Source organism: Balaenoptera borealis (genome assembly GCF_965194805.1).
Source record: "Balaenoptera borealis genome assembly, chromosome: 6".
Taxonomy (NCBI): domain Eukaryota; kingdom Metazoa; phylum Chordata; class Mammalia; order Artiodactyla; family Balaenopteridae; genus Balaenoptera; species Balaenoptera borealis.
The window spans coordinates 35,946,842-35,963,124 of record NC_138863.1 but is presented as its reverse complement, the minus strand read 5'-3'; the positions used below and the strand labels follow the sequence as shown (position 1 = coordinate 35,963,124).

Genomic DNA, 16,283 nt, shown 5'->3' with positions numbered 1-16,283 from the left:
TAAATTAAAAAAAAAAAAAATGCTGATGCCTGAGCCCCACCCCAGACTTTCAGGGTCAGAATCTCTGGGGCTGGAGATAGGCAGTCTGCATCTTAACCAGACCTCTAGGAGATCCTCGTGCACACCCAGGTGTGAGAACTTCCAATACAGGCTACAGCAGAAAATATCAATGTCACTACTGACGTTATTTCAGCTCCAAGCACTTCTCACTTGGTTTTAAGGAGGGAGAAAGAGATGATTAATACTTACGATTATGTATTCATTCATGGGCTCCGAGACTTCCACTTTCACTTTTCTGTAAAATGGGAGTTAACAAGAGTTACCAAACTCTTTTTTTTTTTTTTAATTCATTTATTTATTTATTTATTTATGGCTGTGTTGGGTCTTCGTTTCTGTGCGAGGGCTTTCTCTAGTTGTGGCAAGTGGGGGCCAGTCTTCATCGCGGTGCGCGGGCCTCTCACTGTCGCGGCCTCTCTTGTTGCGGAGCACAGGCTCCAGACGGCGCAGGCTCAGCAGTTGTGGCTCACGGGCCCAGCCGCTCTGCGGCATGTGGGATCTTCCCAGACCAAGGCCTGAACCCGTGTGCCCTGCATTGGCAGGCAGGTTCTCAACCAGTGCGCCACCAGGGAAGCCCCAAACTCTTTTTAAGGTAAGAATGAATAAATGCTTAGTAAGTGTTTGGGGCTCGCTGCGAAAAGGTAGTATAAATATGCCAAGCATTATTATAGGAGAAATATGTAGATGGGCTTGACTTATATATGCCCCAAATTCCCATTTGCCATAATTTAAGAAAATAGGTACCAAAATGGTGCCAGTGGATCTTATAGCTAAGTTACTGTTTTGGCTCTGTAAAGGGAGGGCATGCTTAACCCAAGGGAGCTATAAAACATCAGCTGAGTATTGATGGAGTTTGGAGTCAAATAGAAACCTGTTCTGCTGTGAAAACATGCACATGTGTGGAATTGAATTGCTATAATCAGGACACAACCAAATTCACAGATGTGCCCAATTTTCTGTTTCCTCTATATTTTACCAGTTTCACGGCACAGTGACAAAATGAGGAAAGCACTAAACTGATTTTGTATAGCATCTCATGGAAGCCGCTCACAAATCTCACTGGTGGGAACGAACCTCACAAATGTTAATAGTTAAGTGCTACATCTGTCTAATCCATCTCTGGGATACACTAAGATCTCTGTTACTTTGCATATAGCAAATTGAAGAAATCCCATTATTCTAAGTCAAGTTTCCAAAAAAAAAAGATTTCCTTAAAAAAAAAACCCTCCTCTCCCCAAAGATTTTTCTTCTTCTATTTTCACATTTTCAAGTGCACACAGTGGATAATTAGAAAATGCAATCAGAAAAGAATATCTGACTGAGGCAATCTGAAATGGGGAAAGAGCAGCCTGTTACACTTATCTTTCCCACTATATATGTTTCTCACCATTTTAGCCCTAAAATACCAGGAGGCTCTTAAAACTTTAAAACTCCTCTACCAACATCCAAAAAAAGGAAGGTAGGATTTTCATAGTTTGGAAAAGAGAGAAAACACATTGTAGTGGACAATCCTTTTCTCTGATCATCAGCATCTACCCCCGTTTTGTTCCTTTGCGGGAAGTCACCTGTCTGCATTAAGCGCCATCTTAATGTTCTGGCAATTAAGACGTCCCCTCTCCCCAGGCCAACGAGTAAGTGCCTGACCCAAAGTGGGTCAATCAGACACGCTCTCCCGAGTTTTGAATCCTCAGCCCAGCATAGCAAGGGGGGGGAGTGCTCACTGCTAGTGGCAGTGCCTTGCCAAGACTGTCCGTTAGTTCCTGCTGCTCAGAACCCCAGGGCTGCCCTGAGTCCTGAACTATTCTCCGTATGAATTTTCAGTCTTACCTTTGCTTCTTTAGCTCCTCCATATCTTTCCCACAAATTCCTCTTTTTCTTAACCTAGGCAAGGTTCTTTACTGTTGCTTACAATCAGAGGTGTCAATTAAAGTCTTTATCAACTGGCTTACCTGTGGGAGAAGGCAAAAAAAGAATGCATGCTGGTCAGGGTGCCCACCAGCAGGCTCCTAACAAAAAGCTTTTACTGAAGATATTAGATCTCACTGTTCTGCTCATTTTAGGAATAGTGGCATTTTCACCTGAGCTAAGCTTTACCTATAGTCATACGATAGAAATAAAAGATGACAGTGTTAGTAAGAGAGGGGGAAAGAGAGCTTAGTCAAGCAAGGATGGACTGAGGGACTGGGACGGAGATAATACTGACCAGCATGCGTGCAAAAAGCTGCATGGTGACGAGATTTGCATTAAGAATGGCTCTCAGATCTGTAGAATCCTGGAGATTCTTTTGGGGATTCCCACCAAACACAAGATCCGTGGCTTGAGAAAGATTGTCCTAAGGTGGGAAAAAGCACTAAGGATACATAACTGGAGAAAGGTTTCCTTTACTGAGTTAAATGGTATGATAAATCCCTCACTGACTTACATATGCCTCAAGAAATTAGAATAAGGTCATAACCTCCCCGCTTAAAATAATAGGTAAGTTAAACTGTGAAGGACCAGTATTTGGTTTACATGCAGGAGAAGGCAAAGCTGTATTACATTAAAGTATGATGCTGAAAGTTAGCAACAGGCCTAGGTAGAAGGATAGGTATAGAGAATGTGATCAAGCTGGTGCTTACTTCTTTAGGCTCCTTCCCACCACCTCAGCCAGGCTCCCTCCCATTCAATCTTACAGAACTAGCGACCATCCCTCCAGTGAGCCATGCTGGTCCCTGCCTTACACAATCCGTCCTTCTGCCTGGAATGCCTTTCACCACCTTGGCTTCTCGGGAATGTCTACTGTTTCACAGCCCCTAGTCCATATGGCATCTCTGTGCACACTAGAAGCATCCTTCACTCAAGACACTTCATTTCCCTCTGTCAGAAAATTGTTGAACTATATGGATTTTGTTAAACATTTTATTAATATTTTAAGAAAATTTTTATGTAAAATATACTCATCTGCAATATCTATGATATAAATTATGCCCCTTATGGCTGAACAGCACACAACCTGCATATCCATCTTGGTGGGTCTGGATGACAAAATATCCAGAGATGCTCACAAAGTAAAGTCTCAACGGTTACAAAGCGCATCTGAGAAGCTTTCTCCGTGTGTGTTCCCCCTCTGTCTTGAAAGCCGGCTCCATCGGGGCACCTGCAACACAGTTCTGTATGTGTGTCACCGCCGCAATAAAGGGGAAACACTTTGAAAGGAGAAACTACTTCTTATTCACTCCTGTAACTTCAATGACCAGCAAAGTATTGGTAAATGGTAGAGGCCCAGGACATTTTTGTTGAAGAAACGAAAGAAGAAATGTTCATACATGGTACCCAATGTAAGGTTTTGCACATAAATAGCATTTATTGAATTAAACTCATGGAAACAAACATTGGTGGTACTGGCAGTTTTACACCACCCACTTTGGATATTGTGTGTTTGTATGTGTTTTGAGATATAAATGATAAAATATTAATTCTAAGTGAGGATATTTTCCTCCTTTAATACTGGGTCTTGCTAGTACGTAACACAGTATAGATGTTTAATAAACATTTGCTAAATGAGTGATCATGAATGAGTCATGCTAAATGAGTGAATCATGACAAAGAAAGTGTCACCATCATTCTTCGTTATAGGACAGAAATACTGAGACTTGTTTTCTTAATGAAGTGTGGCACTCAGAGTAGTTGAAAAGTCTATCAGCATCATGATAAATGTTTGAGAAAATCTTTTCCCCTGATAGAAAAGAAAAATATCTCTGCTATTAAGATGTCAGAAGTAGTGATACAGAGAAGGGTAAAAGCCCATAATATTAGGTGCAGAATAAAATATTGCCCATGAAGTTAAAGAATTTTCCCCTGATTTTTTGAGTGAGATAATGTTCCGGAAAAGAGCACTTGTAAACTAGTACATTGATTAAATGTTTCATTTGGCTTTTATATTGGGACATCAGCAAAAACACTGATTGGCGGAGGTAACTTTCACCAGAAAACATTCAAAGCTATAAAATAGTTGAAAGCAGAAATTTTTGTTTTTAAAAAAGAAAATCAGGGCTTCCCTGGTGGTGCAGCGGTTGAGAATCTGCCTGCCAATGCAGGGGACACGGGTTCGAGCCCTGGTCTGGGAAGATCCCACATGCCGCAGAGCAACTGGGCCCGTGAGCCACAACTGCTGAGCCTGCGCCGTCTGGAGCCTGTGCTCCGCAACAAGAGAGGCTGCGATAGTGAGAGGCCCGTGCACCGCGATGAAGAGTGGCCCCCGCCTGCCACAACTAGATAAAGCCCTCGCACAGAAACGAAGACCCAACACAGCCATAAATTAATTAATTAATTAATTAATTTTTAAAAAAAGACAGTATTAAAAAAAAAAAAAAAAGAAAATCAATATCCAGAAACTATTGCTGGATAATCACACCTTCAGAGCCCATTCAATTAAAATAGACGTGAGCCGTGGAGAATCCTCACCATGAACAATTTCATTTTGTTCCATATATGCTACTCACTAGGGCTGCAAAGGAAGCTCAGACAAGAAGGACTGAAGGAAACATGCTTTCTGGTTACCCTGAGATACCTCAAAATGTCTTTAATCATAAGACTCAAACATTCCAGGTCCTCCAGGTTTTACTGGCTTTGAATTGGTGTAGCATCAGCAGACCCTACGATAGCATATTTGTTAGTATGATCAGGGAGGATTTTTAGTGACAAGGACTTTTCAAAACATCGGCCTTAGGTTTGATGGGGAAGAGCATATCTTCCTCCACTTAGGGTGCACACGAAATGGGTAATGAATGGACATCCGCTCTCTCTGGGGCCAGTGGCTATTGCCAGGCTGTTTCATACATTGAATATTAAAGGCATAATACCTGGGGTCTATGAGATTTCCAAGGACTTAAAAAACAGTTTAAAAGCTGAAATTTCAAAAAAGAAAAAAAACATTCATTCAAAAACGCAAAAGGGGCAAACTGAAGTCAATAAACACTAAATTAAATGTCTCCAAAATGTAATACTGTGTCAAATTCATTTAGTGTTAAATTGAAAATGCGTGAAATTTCTATTACACTTGAAAGCAATCTGTGGGCTAGATTTTATCATTTTGCAAGTGATCAAGAAATCATAGTCAACTGTGGGACTTCCCTGGCGGTCCAGTGGTTAAGACTCCAAGCTTCCACTGCAGGGTGTGCAGGTTTGATCCTGGTCTGGGAACTAAGATCCTGCATGCCACGAAGTGAGGACAAAAAATAAATAAATAAATAAAAGAAAAGAAATCATAGTCAATTATAAATTAAGTGTGTTATCCAGAGTCAAATAAATTTAAACACAAGAATATGAGCATCAATTTTGCCAAATGTATAAAAATTATGTAATATGGGATGTGGGTGCATTTCCATATATTTGATATCATGTAGAAGAGCGATTTCCGGGACCTATGGAGGTTGCTCAAACCCACAGTTTATCACTAGTGGTGAAAAAGAACCCGAACCTGCAGCACCTTCTTTCCTTCTCACACTTCTCTTCCAAGGTCAGCCCGCGGAGCAGGAGGCAGGGTGTAAGAGCACTGGATTTGGAGTCAGACAGCCAGGTTCAAGTTCTAGGTGGGGATACCTCCTTTGTTATGTGACCTCGGGGCTGAGGCTCATCACAACAGATGGGCTCCGTCCCCAAAAAGCAATAAAATGAGACAATATATTAGGTTGTATTGGATGAAACATCCATTTGTAGGGCAAAATAGACTACTATCAGTTTCCTGTGTTTAGGCCTAATATATGAAAGCATTTTGCAAAGTGTAAATGATCACAGGGATTAAGATTCCGAGGGAGGTGGAAAGTAAGGAAAAGGGAGGGAGAGAGATCTTGGTGAATGCCTGAATTTACTTGGAATAGCAGGGCGAGGGTTAAAGAACCACAGCACTGTGGCTTCTAAGTTTCTTACAGCCAGAGGCAACTCTTTGATCCTTGGTCGGCACCCTCTGTGTCAACAGTGTGTCCCCTTCCCCAACACTCCCCCCAAAACAGTTATTACTCAGAGGTCTGTGTGGGACCTTCACGTATCCCCAAAGAAAAGAGATAATGCTTTTAACCTCTTGTTCCCCCTGCCCCCAACTTCCCAACCACCTTCCCTCCTTCAAAGCAAAGGGAAAGAACGGGGTGTGTTTGACGGGGTCAGCAATATACTCTCCCAGGAATTTCCAGTCCTATAAGCTTGCATTTACTTTGTGGGGCTAACAGATTCAGATTTTCCAATAACCTATAAAATTATTTTCACATCCATCTCTGGTAAAACTCCATAACCACTGGCTAGATGATGACTATATGTATGCAGTATACATACTGCCTTGAACAGACTTTCTTCTTTTAGGGTTGCAGCTTGTAGAAACACTGTCTTTTCAGCTTGATTTTATTCGTGAAAGAGAAGAGACGTAGCTGGGAGCTACCAGGAAGAATCCTGAATGAGGAAGAGGCTCCTTCATTCATGGTGAGGAAGGTGAGTCCCTTATCTTGTTAGATGCACTTCGTAATTAATTTAAAATAATGATGAGAACTAAAGAATTGGTAATTTTTAGATAAAAGGCCAGAGGAAGTTTTTCAGTCAGCTGTTTTGCCAGAAGAGGAAGTCTTGAGGGTAAAGCTCCTCCCTGCCACACTTTCCTTCCCCACTCCCAAGCCTCTCCACTCACAGCTTTTTTTTGGGGGTGGGGGGTTAGAGAACTTTCTGGAAGGTTCTAGACGTTCTTAGAATCGCCTGACTCCACACTTGGGTTATGGGAGAGGGAAAAGAGAACTGAAAAGAAAAAAAGGGGGGTGGGGAGGAGAAAGGGGAGCGACCTCTCCAGTCTCCTAACACCTACTTGGTTGTGGCTCCTGGTGGCTAAGTGTCCCCAGTGAGTAGTTCCTGAGGCAAGACTGTGACCACCCTGCTACAGATTAATTCTTTCCTCTTAGAAAGTTGGGCTTCAGTATACTTAATAAGGGAGAAATAGGATGTGATTTTTTTTTTTTTTCCTGCAGAATCACTCCAGTATGATCTGCAGAGTGATTAGCGTAGCTCAGCCTCAGTTGGGATATTATGGCTTAAATTATTCCTATTAGTTTCCAGCTGACCTTGGAACACAAACATTACATCTGATTTCAATGAAATTTTAGACTTTGTTGTTCTCAGTCAACTAATGAAACAGTTGAACCTTCCCATGACTTGTGGTAATTATAATAAAGGGTAAGTATTATCACGAATAATGCAAACCGATTTACAAGATGGCAAAGTGATATTCTGGAAGTTGTAGACGAAGACACTAAAAATGTGAACTGAACGCAGACTAAAAATGCAGTGCCATCCAGAAGGTTGATGCGTTCTTGCCAAAATACAACCCCACCTGGCAGCATTACTTTTGTACAGTGAGTTTTGGCCCAGCTGACTGGTTACAAGAAACATTATGTTAACAGGAAAAGCCACTTTAAAAGTCTGTTTGATGCTTAAAGCTCTCCAGTACACTCTAAACGTTTAAACCGATACTCCAAACTGATTAAAGCATTTATGGAAAATAAAAGTGTTTTGCCACGGGGGGAAAAGATGAGAGATCTTGGATGTTGTTGCTTGTTTGGTTGGTTTTACTGAGGTGTAGAACAGAAACCCCAAATTTGACAGATTTCCCAGTTCTAATTTACTTTTAAAAGTTTAAGAGTTTATGCCATCCCAAACAATTTACCTAAACTCAATGGATTTTCAAATCAAATATAATGACCCTCCTGCCCTAGGAGAGGGATGGTGTCCTCTTCCTGGTTATATTCTTAGTGTTGAATATAGTGCCTGGCACACAGCAGATGCTTAATAAAGGAATAATGAAAAGTAATCACCTAAAATGTGGGGACTCAGCCTTGTCACTCACTTAGGAGCACGCCGGCGTCATGTAAGTAGACTTTTCACAGATGTTTCAGACATGCCGTTTCTGATGAGAGTGTCAGGTTTCAGCTTCCTGCCCCCTACACCCCACATGCCCAGTGAAGTCCTCTTCACCCTTCAAATCCCTTTCTCTGAAGAATCCCAGACAGTGATGCCCAAGACTTGAAGCCAGCCAGTCTGGGTTTGATTTCTGGCTCTGCCACTCACAAAAGACCTTGAAAGTGACTTGACTATTTTTTGCCTCAGTTTCTCCACATGTAAAGTGGGGTTTTGTGAGGATTAATGTGCATCATATCATGATTGTTCAGCAAATGTCAGCTCTTAGTGCCTTGGGTTACTTGTCACACTGTATTGCCTTCAACAGATAAACATTATCTGTTTACTTATCTTGCCTTCACTCGATTACAGCTCATCCAGTGTAGGATTTCTGTCTTTCTATCTTTGTGCTCACCGGGTTTACAAAGCACAGGCTCTAAACTTGGTAAGTAAGCAATAAATGTTTGCAGATTTGAATAAACTAAACTCAACCCATTCCCTGGGAGGGCGGTGAGGCCAAATTCTCTCTTATTCTTTAAGGAGATCCTTTCAGATGGAGAAGATCATTTGGATTAGAAACCTGTAAATTCCACTTCCTGTGACTCACCTTGCTGGGAATGAAGTAGAGACACCTAATCGTCACCAAGAATCTTGAACAACAACAACATTTCACTTTGGCCAAGTTTTCCTTCAGGGACATACAAATTAACTTCTGTGATTTTGCCTTTAAGAAATGTCTTCCTTTCCTTGTTATTATTTTGAGCAAATTCACATCATTCTTACTGCATTTCATTTTCTGAATGAAAGTCCCCTCCTTCCCAGCTTGCACAGCTAGGGTTGGGGGAGAGGAGAGGTTTCGGGTATACCACTTTCTTCCAAAACTATCATTGATTGGAAGAATCTGTTTTTTCCCCAACTTTTAACCACATTAAAAAATTTTGTACAAAGCTTTTCCCCAGTTTCTGTTCAGAGTGATGTCATTCCCCAAGAACCTAAGTATTCAAAGGAATATCATAGTAAAAAAATGCACTTTCAGGCCACAAAATACAGCACAAAACTGAAGCTATTTTGTTGTTTCCAGAAAAATAATTGCTATACACTGAACACGTGGTGTTAAGCTCTAGTATTAGGTTAAAAAATGCAGATGCATTTATAGAAAAATATCAAAGAAATACAAATAAAGCTGTTACTTGCATAGGACAAAAATTGTGACAGTGTAAGTAAATGACTAAGGGTTCAACAAACCCTGGGTTGGAGAATGTTCCTGACATTTCTCAACTCTTCTGTGAGAAACAGAGGCATGTCACATCCTGGAGCAAGGATTTCCCCACCAGTCTCTCCTCTGTACTCCTTCCAGCGTCATCCTAGGGAAACACAGTGGTCACACCACAAATTGTCCATCACCATGGCTGTCTTTATACAATAAGAAATCGAGAGATGGGTCCCTAGCACAGCCTTGCCTTTCTCTCTCTGCTGTAGCAGGGGACCTTCAGTCTCTTAACAGCCTCACGCAATAGTGTCTTCTCTCGGCTGAGAGGATCCAAGGTCCTAGTTGATGGTTGGTTGTTGTTTTTTTTTTTTCCTATTATGGAAATGAACCACTGAGTTGCCCTCATTAAAAGCAGTTTGTCATTTAACCATCAGGGAATTATGGATGAAAGGTGCCTCTCAGGTCCTTGGGTCCGGTGCCTGCTAACGCGGGATCCTCCCACTTCCTGCACTGTTGTTTCCAGCTCTTTGTCCCTTCCAGTTTCCGTATCCTGAGGACTTCCCTCTAAAGCACTGCTATACCAATGGGCAGTATCACTTGTAAAAAAGTTGTTCTTGACCATCTAAATAGTCATTCTCATAGGTAGTTACGAATCTTGATGCCCTGTGGTGAAATATGCCTTCTGCGGCTCCCCACGCCCACTCAGCACAAACAATCCTGAGTGTGTACTTCACACCAGCACCTGAGGCCAGGCTAGGAGATAGGACACTGAGGAGGACCCAGTTCCTGAGTGGCTAGGCCTCTACACAATGAGCTATTTTTACTTTGTCTTCTCTTGCCAACTTCCTGCTGTTCTTGAATTCTTCTCAGGTCCAGCCCTAGACCTCGTTGGGAAATAGGGGCCGACTGTGTGCAGGGAATCTGTTTCCTCTCCCAGCTCCTCCTCGGGCACCCAGTGCCCCACACAAGCTCCCTGCGGACCACCACACAGGGTAGTCTCCAGCCTACCTCCAGCCCCGCCCTTGAGTGACTGAGAGCGACTATTTCCAGGTGACAATACATTTAATTTGCATTTGAGCCTTCCCTCTGCTTCTGAATAGAAACATTTTATGTTCTATTAGAGAAAAGAGGCTTTTCCCAAAGTGCAAAATCATAGCCCACATTTCACCCACACAGACGGCCAACCTGAGGGGGCAGAATGGAAAAATTACGTGATTAGGGTCAGACCCAATTCTGACGCTAACTCCTTGGATGACCCAGGGCAAGTCACTTAATCTTTGCAAGGCTTCCCTGGCTCATCTTATGAAGCAGGGCTGCTACTCCTTGGCCATCCCACTTGGGTTGACATAACATTTAAACTCCCATTGAGGGGTTCCAATGAGATGACATTCTTGAAAGTGCTTCGTGACTGCCACGTGCTATGCGAAGTCGGTAACTCCATTGCATACTGGCGTCTGGATCAGAGGACACCTTATCCTGTGCAGAACCCCACTCTGCTAGGTACCTATCAGGTGGCCCTTTGTCCTTTGCATTCCCTCCTTCACTCACGTGGTGAGGCCCTGGAGAACCCCTATAAACTTTAGGAGCAAAAGCAGAGTCCACTCACCTCCTCCCCAGTCAAAAGCATGGACTGCCTTGCTCCATCCACGTGCCCATTCTGGCACTCAGGCTGCAAGTGTCAGCTTCACCAGGTCCTAAAACAGTGGAAGTAAGACCACTCTTCCGCTGGGGTTCTGACGCTGGGTCTGTGGTTCCAGGGCTCCAGGACAGGTTTTAGGGGCTTGATAAACCTCTTGAAGTGGCTCGCAAAATTATATACACGTTTTTTGCAGAAAATATCCATAACTCTCATCAGATTTTCAGAAGGGCCCTTGGGCCAAAAATGTCCAAAAATTCACTGCCCTAAGATAGCTTTTTAAAATTATTGCAGTGACATGGATCAGGTTGCCTCTTAGCTAGGTAGGAGAAGCATGGATAGACTTAAAGTCTTATGTATTATTTTTAGTTGATAGGTTGCCACTTTATGAAAAAGATTCTCAGATCCTTCACTTGGGGGGAACCCCATGAAGGGGTTCCAATGAGACATTAATGAAAATGCTCCATGAATTGCCAAGCACTACACAAAGTTTTATCATACTTACCCTGCCTTCGACTTTTCTCACCTTTATCGCTACATCCTCCATTGTTCCACCATTTATATTCTTTTCTGCAATCAAAATAACATATTTTGTGCTTGTGCATAGAATGACTAGAAAAATTGAAAATCAATATATAACATATATTATGGTGATGCACATAATCATATATAATTTTTAATATATACATACACATATAAACATAATATATACATAAACATATAAACATAATATATACATAACATAAACATAATATATATGTACATATATACACATATATACCCTTTTATAATTTTTGTAGTTTTCTTAACTTTTTTCTCTGTTTCTTGATTTCCATTTCTTTCTACTGTCCATATTAATATTAATGTTTTGTACTACTAGAATGTATTCTCTAGTGTCATCTGATCCTGAATAAGGCAACGCTTTTATTTGTGCGATACTGTGATTTATAAGAAATGTATATATTTGGTCATTCCGATGACCAAAACATTTCTCATATATATTTGGTCTTCATCCACAGTTCCTGACTCACAGCTCCCAAAACCCTTGGAATTTTATCCCACCCCAGGGTGGGGGCTGGTTGCCAGGAGAACCAACCAAGTGATTAGAAGGTTGGAACTTTCCGTTCCACCCCCTGATTTCCTGGGAGGGGAGAGGACTTGAGGTTGAATCAATTGCCATTGGTCATGATTTAGTCAATCATGACTATGTACTAAAGCCTTCATAAAAACCCAAAGGACAGCTTTTTGGCCCTTTGTCAGAGAGCTTCCATGTGCCACCATCCAGGCCCTGCACCCCACAAAGACAGAAGCTCCTTTCTTTAGGACCTTGCCCTATGCATCTCTTCATCTGGCTGTTGATTCATATCCTTTAATATCCTTTTATAATAAGTTGGTAATCTACCGAGTAAACGGGTTTCCCTGAGTTCTGTGAGCCATTCTAGCAAATTAATCAGACCTAAGGAGGGGGTCATGGGAACTCTGATTTACAGTCAATCAGCCAGAAGTACCGGTAACCTAGACCTGCGGTTGGTATCCTGAGTTGGAGGGGGTCATTGGCACCTCCAGTCTGTAGTTCGTTGGTCAACCTGAGCTTGTGACTGGCACCTGAAGCGGAGGGAAGTCTTGTGGGACTGAACCCTTTACCTGTGGAATCTGATTCTGTCTCCAGGTAGATAGTATTAGAATTGAGTTGAATTCTCAGATGCCCGCTGCTGGCCTCAGAGAATTGTTTGCTGCTGTGGGGAAGCCTCCACACACACAGGTTAGAATTGGGTCCAAGAACCCTTTGCAATTTATTTGTTTTTGTCCAAAACAATCCCTCAGAAGAGAGGGAGGGAGTTGTCCAATATTTGAGCCCTGACAGTTCTTCCATATCACAGAACACTTTCTCAAATATTTTGCTGAACGCTGTAGTTTAAGCAACTGATCTACTTTTATGTACATGGTACACGTAGTTTGGAGATCTCCTTTTATTCAAGAGTATAAAGAAGGTTTTCAGCAAGAGTGAATGAGTGACATATTTTCTAAGTTCCTACATGTCCTCACATTGAATTAAGAGTTTGGTTGTGGGAATAGAATGCTAGACAATTATTCCTTTTTTTCTTATAATTTTGAAGGCATTGCTTCATTGTCATCTAGCACACAGTGCTGATGGCGGAAATCCTGTTGTTTGTCTCTCACTCCTTTGTAGGTAACAGAGTAGTCATGGGTCCCACCCACCAAGTATTTCCGGTGTTTGTCCTGTGGTAAGGTTGCCCTTCTTGGCCTCCTTGAATTTGAATGGAATCATGTGACTAATTCTGGCCACTGAGTTGTGAGTGGAGAGATGTGTGTCAGTCCCAAGCCAGAGCATTTATTTTGAGAACCTCTGGAACTTGCCCTCCCCCCGACCCCTGGTCATGGCAAATGACAGTGTTCATGTAGAGGAACCATCAGCCTAGGTCCCAGAGTGAAGATGGTGATGACCCAGGAGCACAGCCTCTTCATATCTGTTGTATATTCTGGAGATGCTCAACGTCTCTTGTGCTTCTTTCTCAGCTCCCCAAACCCTCATTACAAAGCTTTGGGCACAAATCACAGGCTTCCTCGGGAGTGTAATATTCTGGCTTTAGCTTAAGGACAAAAGTTTTCATTGCCAGCCACTTGACGGTGGGAGTGGGATAGGGACGCTCTGTAAAGGATTAACCTGGCAACTGGCCCACGCTGCCCTTTGAATTTAGTGATTTTGAACTTGGTGATTTCTGGGATTCCTGAGGATGTCCCTTGCTTACTTCTGGTATCTTGGGCTGTGGTTTCCTCTGCTCTTTCTCTGTTTATTCTGATCACATATGTTTTCAGTATTCTAGGAATTCTTCAACATTTTTGACTGACAGATGGTTTCCAGCATTGTTCTGCTTTTATTAAAAAACAAAACAAAACAAAACAAAAACCCTGTACTGTCATTTCAAAGGGACCTTTGGAGGAAAGGGGAAGTAGATGTCTGTGCTCAGTCTGCCATTTATAATTGGAAGGTAAATGTCCACTTTTTTAAACAAGGCTTTTTCTTAAGAAAAAAATCACACTGACTCTGAGTTGCCTAAGTAAAAGGGCAATATATGAGAGCCTTAAGAATATAAACCATCTCCTTCTGGGACCTTAATAAACAATTGTACTTAAATTTTAGAAGCACAACTTAGAAGGACATGGAAAGGTTAAAGAGGCCTAAAAGGATGTAATAAAGATAATTCAAGGCTTGGGTAATAGGGTATTAGAGGAGAAGTAAATGGAATTAGGACAATTTATTTTACCCAAATAAAATTTCAGTGTCCTAATATAGCAATGCATAAAGTGCTAAGGCACAGATCAAATTTTCTGTATCTCTACTAAGGCCAAAGTAAGTAGAAACTGACTTTAACAACACAAAAAGAGCTTTAGGTGAAAAATACAAAAAGAGCTTTCTCCATATAGCAGGAGCAGTGGAAGACCTAAGGAAGGTACAGGAACCAGTTCTCCAATCCTTAGAAAACATTTGCGAGGTATGGTTCATTTTGCAGATCTGTCTGAAGATAGGAGCCTGCATTAGACTTTGTCCCTATGGCACCATGGTTGTCTGTGAGATGAAATTGTGGTGAGTCTTTGGCATATGGAAATAGATCATGGGACTGTCGATAAAAGCTGTAAGCAAGCATGTCTTTCATCATCCTTGTGACATGATGTAATTCATGAGAAGCTCGAAATAGTATTATGTTGTGTTGGAGTATTTTTGCCAACTGTTAAAAAGCTCATATTTAACTTTTCCATTATGAACTTGAGCCTTCTTTGGAAGTTGTCTTTTTCCCATAAAGTCTTCCCAGATAATGTTTTCCCAGCAACATTTGACCGGACAGCCTGACACACACCCTTGCTAGTTATAAACCCTAAGCTGCTTATTGTTCTTTATTTAATTACCTCTAGTGGTACAGTTTTTTTCCCCCTTATTCATTATTTTGATAGACTTGCCAACACAGAAAAGCAGAAGAAGAAAAAAATGGTTTTTAGTAAGGACTATTTACTTTACCCAGATAAGATTTCAGATTGTCCTAATATAGTAAGGTTTCAAGTGCATAAAGTGCTAATGTGCAGATTAGATTTTCTGTATCTCCACTATGGCCAAAATAAGTAGAAACTGACTTTGCAGGAAAAAAAAAAAAGATGGAGGTAAAAAAATCAAAAAGACTTTCTGAATGTTAGGGTTTTTAAAGTTGGCAATGAAATATCCAAGAAAGAGACAGAAACTAGTTCTCCAATTCTTAAAAAAGTTGTGAGGGATGGTCTAGTCATAAAACCTGTCAGTATTTCAATGATAGAGATTTTTTTCAAATTTCTATGTGTCAGGGAGTCCTGGTTCTGTCTTTGTAATCCTGGGAATGTCATGAGGGTCTTGCAAATCAGAAGTAAATCCCAGAGTTAACTCGCTGATTTAGAGGGGCTCAAAGTTTGCTTGGGGGGTTGCAGATCTGCCTTCTTTGGCTAGGTATAGGAGAGCACTTCAGTTTTATCCAAGTGCCCACAACTTGGGTTTATCCAGAGGCATAGAAACCAAAAGGTCACAAGACTTCATTCATTCACTCATTCATTTATTCTCCTATACAGTTAAGCATTAATCAAATGGATAACACTGAGTTGGAGTTGAGAGAGAGCAAAAGAATGCAAGATACAGATATTCACGGTTGTCACAAGGGCACAGTAGTGACACCAAGATACCAGAAGACACAAAGAACAAAGGTCATTTAATGCCAGTGAAAGACATGAGAGTTTCACTATCTTAAGACAGCCACTGACTGCCAATGAAACCAGTTGATAAAGTAAGGATCCTTTGGGGTCCTTCAAAAAGCTCTCTTTGCCATTTTCAAGAAGATTTAACCGCTAGCCCCATGCAGCTGTTCTGGAGTCTGGCTCTAGGACTGTCAGACCACTAGGTGCAAGTAACTGATAAGCAATTTAGCACCTTGCCAAACAGGGTCTGCTGTGTGGGTTACCAGTATCAGCCTGCTTTAGGGATTTGTTAGAAATGCAGAATCCTGGGCCTTTTCCCAAACCTACTGAGTCAGGTAGTTTAACAAGATCCTCAGGCGATTCATTTGCACAAGGCAGTTTGAGAAGCATTGCCCCAATACATTTCTAAATACCTACAGGGAAAATGAGTGAACTTAAGATAGATTACCTGGGGTCAGTTCCCTAGCTGACCTCCACTCCCACCCCAGCAGGACTAGCCTCTCAAGTCTGCTGGATGTTCCTTGTACTTGAGGAGTGTACAATCTTTTTTTTTTTTCTTTTTTTCTTAAATAGCCCTTTCTTCTCCAGGATGAACTGCTCTCATCCCTTGATCATTCAGAAAATATTCACCAAGTTCCTACTAAGTGTCAGGCCCTGTGATGGGTCCTGGGTGAACAAGAGTGGACACGAAAAGCACAGTCTTTGCTCTCAGAGATGAGCTTATATTTTAGTCGCAAA

At 41.6% G+C, this 16,283-nt stretch overlaps 1 long non-coding RNA gene across 1 annotated transcript in view; it reads right to left on the bottom strand.

Moving 5' to 3' along the window:
* The window catches only part of LOC309631241, a 94,770-nt gene that overhangs the window by 62,289 nt on the left and 16,198 nt on the right, over positions 1-16,283 (bottom strand). Inside the window, exons 6-7 of the long non-coding RNA XR_014246140.1 lie at positions 10,782-11,381; positions 30-9,329 (exon numbers count right to left, since the gene is read on the bottom strand). This is a non-coding gene — a long non-coding RNA (uncharacterized lncRNA). The remainder of the gene's footprint in view (positions 1-29; positions 9,330-10,781; positions 11,382-16,283) is intronic.